Source organism: Thalassophryne amazonica, chromosome 7 (genome assembly GCF_902500255.1).
Source record: "Thalassophryne amazonica chromosome 7, fThaAma1.1, whole genome shotgun sequence".
Lineage (NCBI taxonomy): Eukaryota > Metazoa > Chordata > Actinopteri > Batrachoidiformes > Batrachoididae > Thalassophryne > Thalassophryne amazonica.
In genome coordinates this window covers 109,465,039-109,477,547 of record NC_047109.1, presented here as the reverse complement: position 1 = coordinate 109,477,547, position 12,509 = coordinate 109,465,039, and positions in this window count along the sequence as shown.

Sequence of the window (12,509 nt, the reverse complement as noted above, 5' to 3'; positions counted from 1 at the left end):
GGGTTTGTAAGAGTAGAATGGGAGGCAGAGCCTTCAGCTTTCAGGCTCCTCTCCTGTGGAACCAGCTCCCAATTCAGATCAGGGAGACAGACACCCTCTCTACTTTTAAGATTAGGCTTAAAACTTTCCTTTTTGCTAAAGCTTATAGTTAGGGCTGGATCAGGTGACCCTGAACCATCCCTTAGTTATGCTGCTATAGACTTAGACTCCTGGGGGGTTCCCATGATGCACTGAGTGTTTCTTTCTCTTTTTGCTCTGTATGCACCACTCTGCATTTAATCATTAGTGATTGATCTCTGCTCCCCTCCACAGCATGTCTTTTTCCTGATTCTCTCCCTCAGCCCCAACCAGTCCCAGCAGAAGACTGCCCCTCCCTGAGCCTGGTTCTGCTGGAGGTTTCTTCCTGTTAAAAGGTAGTTTTTCCTTCCCACTGTCGCCAAGTGCTTGCTCACAGGGGGTCGTTTTGACCGTTGGGGTTTTTACGTAATTATTGTATGGACTTGCCTTACAATATAAAGCACCTTGGGGCAACTGTTTGTTGTGATTTGGCGCTATATAAATAAAATTGATTGATTGATTGATTTGGCGCTATGTAAATAAAATTGATTGATTGATTGATTTGGCGCTATGTAAATTAAAATAGTTAATGATGCCGTTTTAAGCAGAAACGAGGTGATAATCGGTGAGTCACTACTGACGCTTTGAAATGACACAGCAACTAGCAGCTCATGTGGCTGCGGCGCTCTGATCGCTTCCTCCATTCTTTATGATGAAATAATGTTGAATTTAAGTGGAATTGATTGTTGTACAAAAGCTTCAGATATCTGTCGCTGAGATAGATGATGACTGGAAATGAGGTGACAATTGGTGAACCGTGGCTGACACACAGATATGACGCACACGCAGTGAAGGCAGGGCGGACCGGTTTTTAGCAGGGATCATTCAGTCGGCGACACTGGTTTGTTGTGCTGCTGTCTGGTTTAGTTAGTTCTGTATTTGTTCAACTCCACTTGCCTTATGCTGCTGCCAACTCCCCTCCTGTGTTCCTGTACATTTGGACTGTTCATCAGTTATGGACTTACCTCATTTTCTGGTAAATAGTAAGTCCCTTCGGCTGCTCCCTTGTTTGCACTTGGGGTCGCCACAGCAAATCCAAGGTGGATCTGCATGTTGAATTGCTACAAGTTTTACGCCGGATGCCCTTCCTGACGCAACTCCGCATTACATGGAGAAATGTGGCAGGGGTGGGATTTGAACCCGGAACCTTCTGAACTGAAACCAAGCGCATTAACCACTTGGCCACACTCATTTTCTGGTAAATAAACCATTGAAATTTTTATACTCCTGTCTGCTCCCTGTCTGCAATTTTGAGTTCAATCCTGCCGCAAAACATAACATATCTTATTTAAAATTCAAATACTGTGCCATTTTTGCAGATGACCCCAAAATGTAATGTTTCCTCTTCCACACTCACACGACCTTTTCACCCGTTGTCATCATGACTTGCTCATTAGAAGAATAAATCCACATCATGTTCATGTGAAAATAAACACTCTGGTAACCCTTATGTGGATCCACATACTCTCCTCTTGTCTGTCTTCACATGTGCCGGCTTTTTAACCATGGTGACATCACTGATTGCGCTCCAGCTCTCTTGTTTCTAACTTTAGGATGCAGCCATTTAAAATGATAATTGCACACTTCCAGAGAATTATAATCACATATGTGACTTTTCAAATTGAACGGTATTCCCGCTTTAAGGTTGTGGCATCGGCAGCGACGGCTGCAGCAGCAACACAGTAGTAGAACGCCATCTGATAGTCATTACTCGCCCCCTCTCCTTTCGCCTCCTCTTCTCCTCTCGCTTGATACTCGTCTCTCAGCTCAGACGTATTATTCATTAAACTGATGAAAAACACGCACCGACTTAGCCAGGCCAGTCGCTCACACCAACACAAAGACACACGTAGACTTTCTGCATCCCCGCTCCCAACACGACTGAACCGCTTATGGACAGCGGAAGCAAGTCTGGACCTGATAGTACTCGGAGTAGGGGTGCTACGGCCGCCTCAGCACCCCTACGTCTGAGGGACTGCAAGTCAAAAACTTTACTGTTGAGAAAAACTTTACTTTTCCTGCTATTTTTATAACAGCATCACTGTAGACATAACATTGTTGAATAATTTTTATAATATTTGATTTCATTTTAGGATATTTATCAAATGTAATGTATTTGATGTCGCTTATCTGATGAACAACAGCAGAGCACCACAGGTGTTGTAATTAATACTACATAACACTAGGAGACAAAAGAAAGGTGGCATCTAAATTTGCTATTTGTTATAAAACAGATCTAAAATATTTGGAAAAACGTGTGTAAAATGGTTTAAAATTGGTATAAAATGTAAGGCAGCTGTAAAGTGTTTTTTGACACGGGTGTAAAATGTAAAACTGGTGCAAAATGTAGTAAAATTGGTGTAAGATTTAAACTATTATAAAATGTTAAACCGTTGTTAAATGTAAAATGTCATTCATCAAATTCATACAACAATCATGAATGCTGTGCTGTTTAGAAGAATGACACCATTATCTAAGGCGTTTTCCGCCAACAGGTAAGGCAGGGAACTTCTTTGGGCCCCCAGGCCAGTAGGGGGCACCCAAGGGCTGACAAACTTTAAACGACACCCACAGCTGTTAGGTAGTTAAGTGTTGGAGATAACAAAGGCTCATAGCGGCACCCTACATCACAGAAGTTATTATTTTATTTACTAACACTATGTTGACACTACAAATGGAACGTTAATGGTTAGTATTCAAAAAATGAAACACAATAGAGCGAATGGCAGGATAACTGATGATAAGACACATGGCTACACTTATAGTGATGAATGCTGGTTGGAACGACTGGTTGGAAGACTCGAGAATCATCACATACAGTAGCCTAGACTTTTTGTCAACACCCCCAACTCCGACTTACTTCCTGCCTGCCTGATACGATACCGCAAAGTTAGTATTTAGAGAAAGACGGCAAGGCCGATTCTGAAAGTCAGATTCTGGGACTTGTGCCGCTGAGCAGACATCTGCGGTGGGACATGACCAGAAGGTGATGGTAGAAAGCAGAAAATGAAATGGAGACGGTCGTGGTTGAGGGACACAGGAAGAAAAGTGGGACGTGAGGAAGGAAATGAAGGCGGGAGGGAAAAGGAGAAGAAGAGGAAAGTCAGGGGCGGCCTGCCAGCGCTCCAGACTGCACGGTGTGTTGCATGGGGAAAAATGGTCGGAAGTGCTCGCCCCCAAACTCGCCCCCCTCCCAACCCTCCATCAGGCCCAATTTCAGCCTCATTCAGCCCCGACTCCAGCCACACTCTCCCGTGTTTCCCCAGAGAGCCAGACTCTACAGCTGGCCTTATTAAACCGAGAGGCTGAAAAAAACAGGAGAGCGCGAAGGAAAGAGAGGTCACACAACTGGAAGACATCAGCTGAAACCGTGCTCGCTCTTAGTTTTTTCCGTTCATATCCCATTTTATGACGGAGTTTCTCACAAACACGCTCGCGGTGCACTGGGTTCAAACACATAGTTAAAGGCTATTGTTTGATTGGACGTCCCTCAGAATGCTGTAAAGCAATGAAACAAACGGCGGGAAATGAAAGCCTGCACGACTTTTATCTCGTTTGTCTGAGTGCGTCTGAAAGCTGTCGTCGCACAGCTGCTTCAGCCTGACTCAGTCTTTTCCAGTTTGTTTGAGTCTCACCACATTTTAACACAATGCACCAATAAACGAAACAATCTGGAATTGGTTATCGGATACTCGTTTGTCTTCTGATTCTTTTCGGCTGCAGCGAGTCCGAGTTGCCGTTTAACCTTGAGGCGAGTGTTTTTTGTCAGTGAAGCGTTTTGGTTTAGTGTCACACAGTTACACACATTCACACCTACTCTGACTGCGCTCCACACACAGCTACTGGCCACGGCTCGACTCGAGGTAGAGTGCATTGCTCAAGAGCACGTAACCAGCATGAGGTGGGAGCCGGGAAAGTGTTACCTACCGTTCCCCTTCACTTTTCCTCGAGGGATTCAAAGTGGAAACCTTGTCGTGATCAGCATGTTTAACCCTGGACATGATATGATTAACAGCATGTTACGTGATATGAGGGGGAGGGTCCACTAGTCTTAGTGTCCACTGGTCCTAGTGTCCACTAGTCCTAGGGTCCACTAGTCCTAGGGTCCACTAGTCCTAGGGTCCACTGGTCCTAGGGTCCACTGGTCCGAACCTCTTTTTCTTATGGTGTATATTACAACCCCAAACTGATTTTAAAGTTCACAAATAAATGTAATATTTCATATAGCTAACAAACCAGATCCAGTTTTATCCTATTTACAAAAATAAAACATATGATTCTGGTGACATACACCATTAATCACCTTCAATTGTACTGTCGTCCAGTGGTGGGCATAGTTCTGCTAACCGCTAATTAGTAAAGCTAACTTTTTTGTTAGATGATTAGCTTTTCAGCTAACTTTGAAAACCATCAGCAGACCAATTAGCTTCCGCTAAATTTAGTTCTGCTAACTTTCAGTCTGCTAGCATTTTTTTTGCTGGCATAGTGAGTAAAGCTTAATGGTCAAAACATTTATAAACCCTAAAATTATACATGTTAGTTCCTATCTGTTGCGTGTTTTGCAACAGCCAGGCCGCTGTGAGCTCAATCCTCCCCCAGCAGAAGAGCACAATTTACTTTCCACATATGACAGTACAGACAGTGGGCAGGAGACATCAAACCCAAAGCACTTTTCACTCATGGTTTCATTTATAAACCAAACTAATTCCAGACAGTATATCAACATTAACGACAACTCTGTCATTTTTACAAAGTGAAAATAGCAATTAGTTTAAAATATCTTTTAAAGTAATCCACTAAATCTGAAGGTTTGAGCGTTAACAAACACACGCCACTGCTCTCCTTAATACTAGGACTAGGACTAGTGGACCCTAGGACGCGTGGGAAGTTCCCGATGGTGAGAAGCAAGACGCCAAAACGTTGTTGTCGCCCACCCATGTATGTATTGTGGTAGCAGAACAAACTTGCATTTCCTTGACTGGCCACTGATGCTGGCTCCAAAAGGGAGTCACTCACGATAGTCCTGAATATCAAAATGTCCAACTTTACAGGAATAAACACGTTCATCGTCTGGTACAAAAACAAAACAACAAAATAGCGTGTTTCCCAGTTTATGATGTATAACTCATCAGTTTGAACAAATTTAAGCCATAAAGTTATGAATAAATAGGGGTGTAGTTGCTTTAGCTAGTATGTCATGTCAAAGCATCACTAGCCCCTACTAGTGGCCACATGTTGCTGTGGACACAACTGCTTGTCCATTCTGAAGATTATATTTCAAATATCTGAGATCATTTGGCTAGCTGTGTGGTTAATTGTACCCCTCCAGCAGGACTTGGCACCTGTCCACAGTACCAAAACTACAAGTACCTGGTTTATTGACTATGTATTTGTTATAACCAGTTCGTTGCCATCCAGCTAGGTTAGCTTTTAAGTTATTTTTGGACAGCCTTACATCCTACCTATGTATATTATATATTTCTTCTTTTAATTTTGTTGTATATTTTAGTGTGTGGTGTAAATAAACTCCTTGAAATTCCTAGCGGACCAACTAAGAAATCAGTGTTCCAGTATTTTCATTGAGTAAAATTTCAGTAGTGTTTAATTTGTATATTAGCACTGTTAACAGTAATTCAGAAGTGGGTGTCTTCTTCTGCAAGCCTCCTGTCCTGTACACCAGTATGAACTCCCAAAATTTGCTGTATATTTGTTCTGTAAATTGTGTCTGTAGCATGGCCCAAACAGAGGGTCACCCCTTTGAATGTGGTCTGCTTGAGGTTTCTTCCTCAAATCATCAGTGGGAGTTTTTCCTTACCACTGTCGCCTGTGTGCTTGCTCCAGGGGTTGGTAAGGTTAGACCTTACTTGTGTGAAGCGTCTTGAGGCAACGTTGTTGTGATTTGGCGCTACATAAATACAATAAATTGAAGTTGAATTGAATTAATTAGGAGGTATTCATAGCTTGGTGTTGTTACACTGATGGTGCCAAAGTTACTGAACCAATATGCAGTTCATTTTTGGTAACACCCATACTCAAGATATGAAAAGCACCTCCCAGGTAGCAAAATATGCTACCCGATCCAAGGTTAGCATGTTAGCGTGATCTTGTTTGTTAACTCAGAGATGACAGGGGATGGTGGGGGCATGTTTGGGATTCATTTCACTCAAGTCATGGTAGTCTCACCAACCATCCACATCTTAACCAATTTATGGGTCGGCTGGAAATCCAGTGCTGCCAAGATGGCTACATATAGAGTCGCCCCTTTTGAGGTTCCAAGCCGTTCTTCGGAAAACCTACAGGTGACGACTCTATACGATTGTGTACTATATTTACAGTGACTCTTTCCAAGGCATCTGTTTTTGTTTTTCCATGCATTGTGCAAATTTGCAGAAGATATTAACACATGAATTTGTTTTGTGTGCTGTAAGTTATGCAGTATTTGTATTCCACATTTACAAGTTTTCAATTTGCAAAATAGTTTTTTATAATACAGCTATCTTAAATGCAAGTATCTTTTGTTAAGTTAATGGTGGCGTTTTTTGTATTTGTTGTCGGTAGGGAACGTTTACACCAGCGTAGACTTCTACAGTGTGTCCCAGTTGCTGTGGTTGGTCGTCTGCTACAGACACAATACACCTAGTGCTGTTTTTTTTATTTTATATGTTGTTAATGACATAAAAGCAGCTCCCCGCACGCCGTAGTTAAAGCCGTCAGTAGAAGCACAGTGCTGTGGTAACGTAGTGCTGCAGTAGTAGAAAGAAATCAGCAGTGATGTCATCGCCACTAATGAGGTGGCAGGAACAATTTGACCACCTGACTCACTCACCACCTCCCTTCTTTCTTTGTATTTTTAACTTTCTTCTAAACTCTTCCAATCGCTCTCTCACTCTCTTTTTCTTTCCCCCCATCTGCCACCGTCTCTGCCTACCAGTCACTTTTTCTTTTTTCCCGGCCTGTGGTTTTTCCTCGACTGGTTATATGAGTTTAGTCCATCTGCGCTGAAATCCAATCGTTTCCAGAGCTGAAGGCAGCTGTTAAACAGTCTGTGCTCAGCGGGACAAACACAAAACAAAGCTTATTTTTTAAAAGTTAAAGTCCAAAGTTAAGCTCACAGTCTTGGCTTGTTCCCACGCTGGCTATTAGCCCGGCGTTTGCTGATGGAGAAGGAAAGGGTGCTTATGGCGACTAGCGCCAAGGTCCACCAGACTCCACAGGAGCTACGTCGACGTCAGACAGGCAACGCTAATGTTCATTGCGGTCCTGTAAAATTTTTCAACATGCTTAAAATCTTCAACATTCATACTAAAACGCCGGAAAGAGTTGAGCTCCGCTACCGCTACGTCACATCTGCTAATGTGCTGTTATTTTCTCCAGTTCCCCTCGGCTGGAATCCGCTGGCCAATATCATAGGCTTGACTGGATGCACCACCTTCTCTGGATCCATTGGTCACGAATAAATATGTAGAAATATCAAAAAATGTGAAGGAATATATAGAACCTGTCTCAGCGACACACAAGGAGCAAGTGTTCGCACAATTACATGGAGGCTACATCATGACGCCTCATACACTGAAGTCAACGATTAGCACCACCAAGCTAGGCCACTGCTCCGAGGAGCACACTATAAAATAAAAGTTAAACTAAGTCCTGTGCGAGTCAATGTACCTCAAAGTACAGTGCTGCCCTCTGCTGGGCTACATGGACTTGTGTAGGAGACAGAAAATTTGGACCTCTGGAGCGCAACTTCGCCAACGTTTCACAGAGATTTTTGCGAATCAGACGAATAGGAAAAATTTTTCTTGCGATTTTTTAGTTTTTTGCTGATTTAAAAAACAGCTGTGTTTACTCTCTCACACACACACACAGTGACAGGGTTTTCTATATATCAGCAATATGATTATCAAATATTACTGTCTTTACTTTGATTTGCTGTCTTTGATTTTGTCTTTGATCTCATTCTCCATATACACATTTATATACATCTGTTTCAATGTGTTTCATTAATATTGCTTTATTTGTTAATCACCAAATTGCTAAAGTAGTTATATTCACTACATTGATTGATTGATACATATCTATCCACTATATTCACTGAACTGTTTAAGTAATCATTAAACTGCTCACAAGATGATCTTTGACTCAGTGAGAGGGCAGACTGTTTTGCTGAGATCATGTTTTTGCTGAGTGCAGATGTGCGTCTTTAATTAACGGGTCAGCCTTGAGGGAAGAGCGGTGTGACCGGCACACTGGTTCAGGGCTGAACGTGGTTATCGAAGGACTAGGAGACTGGAGGCTTAAAGCCATAGGATTAGCGGCGGAGGATTAGCAGCAATCTTCCATTCCAGCTTATTAATTAATCAAAAACCCAGACAGAGCTTTAATTCATTTGAAAGCTTGTCTCTTAGTCTTGTCCATCCAAATTGGAAGTCCCAAAAACCAGTTTTATTTGTTATTATCTACCGTCCACCTGGTCGTTACTGTGAGTTTCTCTGTGAATTTTCAGACCTTTTGTCTGACTTAGTGCTTAGCTCAGATAAGATAATTATAGTGGGCGATTTTAAGATCCACACAGATGCTGAGAATGACAGCCTCAACACTGCATTTAATCTATTATTAGACTCTATTGGCTTTGCTCAAAAAGTAAATGAGTCCACCCACCACTTTAATCATATCTTAGATCTTGTTCTGACTTATGGTATGGAAATAGAAGACTTAACAGTATTCCCTGAAAACTCCCTTCTGTCTGATCATTTCTTATTAACATTTACATTTACTCTGATGGACTACCCAGCAGTGGGGAATAAGTTTCATTACACTAGAAGTCTTTCAGAAAGCGCTGTAACTAGGTTTAAGGATATGATTCCTTCTTTATGTTCTCTAATGCCATATACCAACACAGTGCAGAGTAGCTACCTAAACTCTGTAAGTGAGATAGAGTATCTCGTCAATAGTTTTACATCCTCATTGAAGACAACTTTGGATGCTGTAGCTCCTCTGAAAAAGAGAGCTTTAAATCAGAAGTGTCTGACTCCGTGGTATAACTCACAAACTCGTAGCTTAAAGCAGATAACCCGTAAGTTGGAGAGGAAATGGCGTCTCACTAATTTAGAAGATCTTCACTTAGCCTGGAAAAAGAGTCTGTTGCTCTATAAAAAAAGCCCTCCGTAAAGCTAGGACATCTTTCTACTCATCACTAATTGAAGGAAATAAGAACAACCCCAGGTTTCTTTTCAGCACTGTAGCCAGGCTGACAAAGAGTCAGAGCTCTATTGAGCTGAGTATTCCATTAACTTTAACTAGTAATGACTTCATGACTTTCTTTGCTAACAAAATTTTAACTATTAGAGAAAAAATTACTCATAACCATCCCAAAGATGTATCGTTATCTTTGGCTGCTTTCAGTGATGCCGGTATTTGGTTAGACTCTTTCTCTCCGATTGTTCTGTCTGAGTTATTTTCATTAGTTACTTCATCCAAACCATCAACATGTTTATTAGATCCCATTCCTACCAGGCTGCTCAAGGAAGCCCTACCATTATTTAATGCTTCGATCTTAAATATGATCAATCTATCTTTGTTAGTTGGCTATGTACCACAGGCTTTTAAGGTGGCAGTAATTAAACCATTACTTAAAAAGCCATCACTTGACCCAGCTATCTTAGCTAATTATAGGCCAATCTCCAACCTTCCTTTTCTCTCAAAAATTCTTGAAAGGGTAGTTATAAAACAGCTAACTGATCATCTGCAGAGGAATGGTCTATTTGAAGAGTTTCAGTCAGGTTTTAGAATTCATCATAGTACAGAAACAGCATTAGTGAAGGTTACAAATGATCTTCTTATGGCCTCGGACAGTGGACTCATCTCTGTGCTTGTTCTGTTAGACCTCAGTGCTGCTTTTGATACTGTTGACCATAAAATTTTATTACAGAGATTAGAGCATGCCATAGGTATTAAAGGCACTGCGCTGCGGTGGTTTGAATCATATTTGTCTAATAGATTACAATTTGTTCATGTAAATGGGGAATCTTCTTCACAGACTAAAGTTAATTATGGAGTTCCACAAGTTTCTGTGCTAGGACCAATTTTATTCACTTTATACATGCTTCCCTTAGGCAGTATTATTAGACGGTATTGCTTAAATTTTCATTGTTACGCATATGATACCCAGCTTTATCTATCCATGAAGCCAGAGGACACACACCAATTAGCTAAACTGCAGGATTGTCTTACAGACATAAAGACATGGATGACCTCTAATTTCCTGCTTTTAAACTCAGATAAAACTGAAGTTATTGTACTTGGCCCCACAAATCTTAGAAACATGGTGTCTAACCAGATCCTTACTCTGGATGGCATTACCCTGACCTCTAGTAATACTGTGAGAAATCTTGGAGTCATTTTTGATCAGGATATGTCATTCAAAGCGCATATTAAACAAATATGTAGGACTGCTTTTTTGCATTTACGCAATATCTCTAAAATCAGAAAGGTCTTGTCTCAGAGTGATGCTGAAAAACTAATTCATGCATTTATTTCCTCTAGGCTGGACTATTGTAATTCATTATTATCAGGTTGTCCTAAAAGTTCCCTAAAAAGCCTTCAGTTAATTCAAAATGCTGCAGCTAGAGTACTGATGGGGACTAGAAGGAGAGAGCATATCTCACCCATATTGGCCTCTCTTCATTGGCTTCCTGTTAATTCTAGAATAGAATTTAAAATTCTTCTTACTTATAAGGTTTTGAATAATCAGGTCCCATCTTATCTTAGGGACCTCGTAGTACCATATCACCCCAATAGAGTGCTTCGCTCTCAGACTGCAGGCTTACTTGTAGTTCCTAGGGTTTGTAAGAGTAGAATGGGAGGCAGAGCCTTCAGCTTTCAGGCTCCTCTCCTGTGGAACCAGCTCCCAATTCAGATCAGGGAGACAGACACCCTCTCTACTTTTAAGATTAGGCTTAAAACTTTCCTTTTTGCTAAAGCTTATAGTTAGGGCTGGATCAGGTGACCCTGAACCATCCCTTAGTTATGCTGCTATAGACGTAGACTGCTGGGGGGTTCCCATGATGAACTGTTTCTTTCTCTTTTTGCTCTGTATGCACCACTCTGCATTTAATCATTAGTGATTGATCTCTGCTCCCCTCCACAGCATGTCTTTTTCCTGGTTCTCTCCCTCAGCCCCAACCAGTCCCAGCAGAAGACTGCCCCTCCCTGAGCCTGGTTCTGCTGGAGGTTTCTTCCTGTTAAAAGGGAGTTTGTCCTTCCCACTGTAGCCAAGTGCTTGCTCACAGGGGGTCGTTTTGACCGTTGGGGTTTTACATAATTATTGTATGGCCTTGCCTTACAATATAAAGCGCCTTGGGGCAACTGTTTGTTGTGATTTGGCGCTATATAAAAAAATTGATTGATTGAATATCAACGTGAGACCAGACTCTGTGTCTTTTTCTTGTTTTGTCCTATATGCTTGTATGTAACTTTGTTCAATAAATATGAGAGACAGATGGGTGGGGCCCTTCAGAGCTGACGGGACAGTTGGTGATGAGGGTTAAGCTCGTTTGCTCTCTCCTGATCAGGAAAAGAAATTCAGTGTCTCCTGCGTGATTATTTTCTGTGTTAACTGAGTTGTTCTTTTCAGGTCCAACTCTGAACAACTCTGACACACAGCTAAAAGCTCCTCAGGTTCTCGTTCTGATCAGCGGTATAGCGGCGGAGCTGCCTGCTGGCTGAACCGCTGGGTGCCGCTGTTCTCCGTTATCTGCTCCAAGAAGCACCTCTCTAACACCAGTCCGTAAAATAAATAAAATGATATGGATCTACTTAGGTGTTAAAAAACAATAATGAATGTTTTCCATTCCTATAATGGAAAGAATATTTTTCTTCTTTGATGCCATGTTGAATAAGTTCAACCTTTCAACTCATGCAAATATTCTCACCATTGCCCTCATAAACATTCATTATTTCTACAATATCAAACAGTTTTTGGAACAGTTTATGTTCTGGGACAGCAGGGTTCAAATTTTTTAGTTTTAATGTGTGTATTTATGGCAGGTAAGAAGGTTTTGTCAGTGCATTTTACGTCAAGACTTTAGGTGCATTTGGGAAAAAAAAACTACATCGTGGATCTTTAACTCTGTTTTTTGTTTAACCACAGCGAGGACACTCACAAAGCAATGTCACAGACTGAAATGACCCCTTGCCATACATAAAAAATGGAAAGTTTGTGCTGTACTGATTTTACCTGTTCTGTGTGCGGAAAGGACTGAGAGCGTCTATCAAATTATGAAGAAAAATAACCCACCTGTAAACCTGATTTTGGTCTCCACACAGAGAGGACAAACTCAGTCCAGATAAAACTTGCTGTTTTCGCAGAAATAAGATCAGAATTTATTCACATT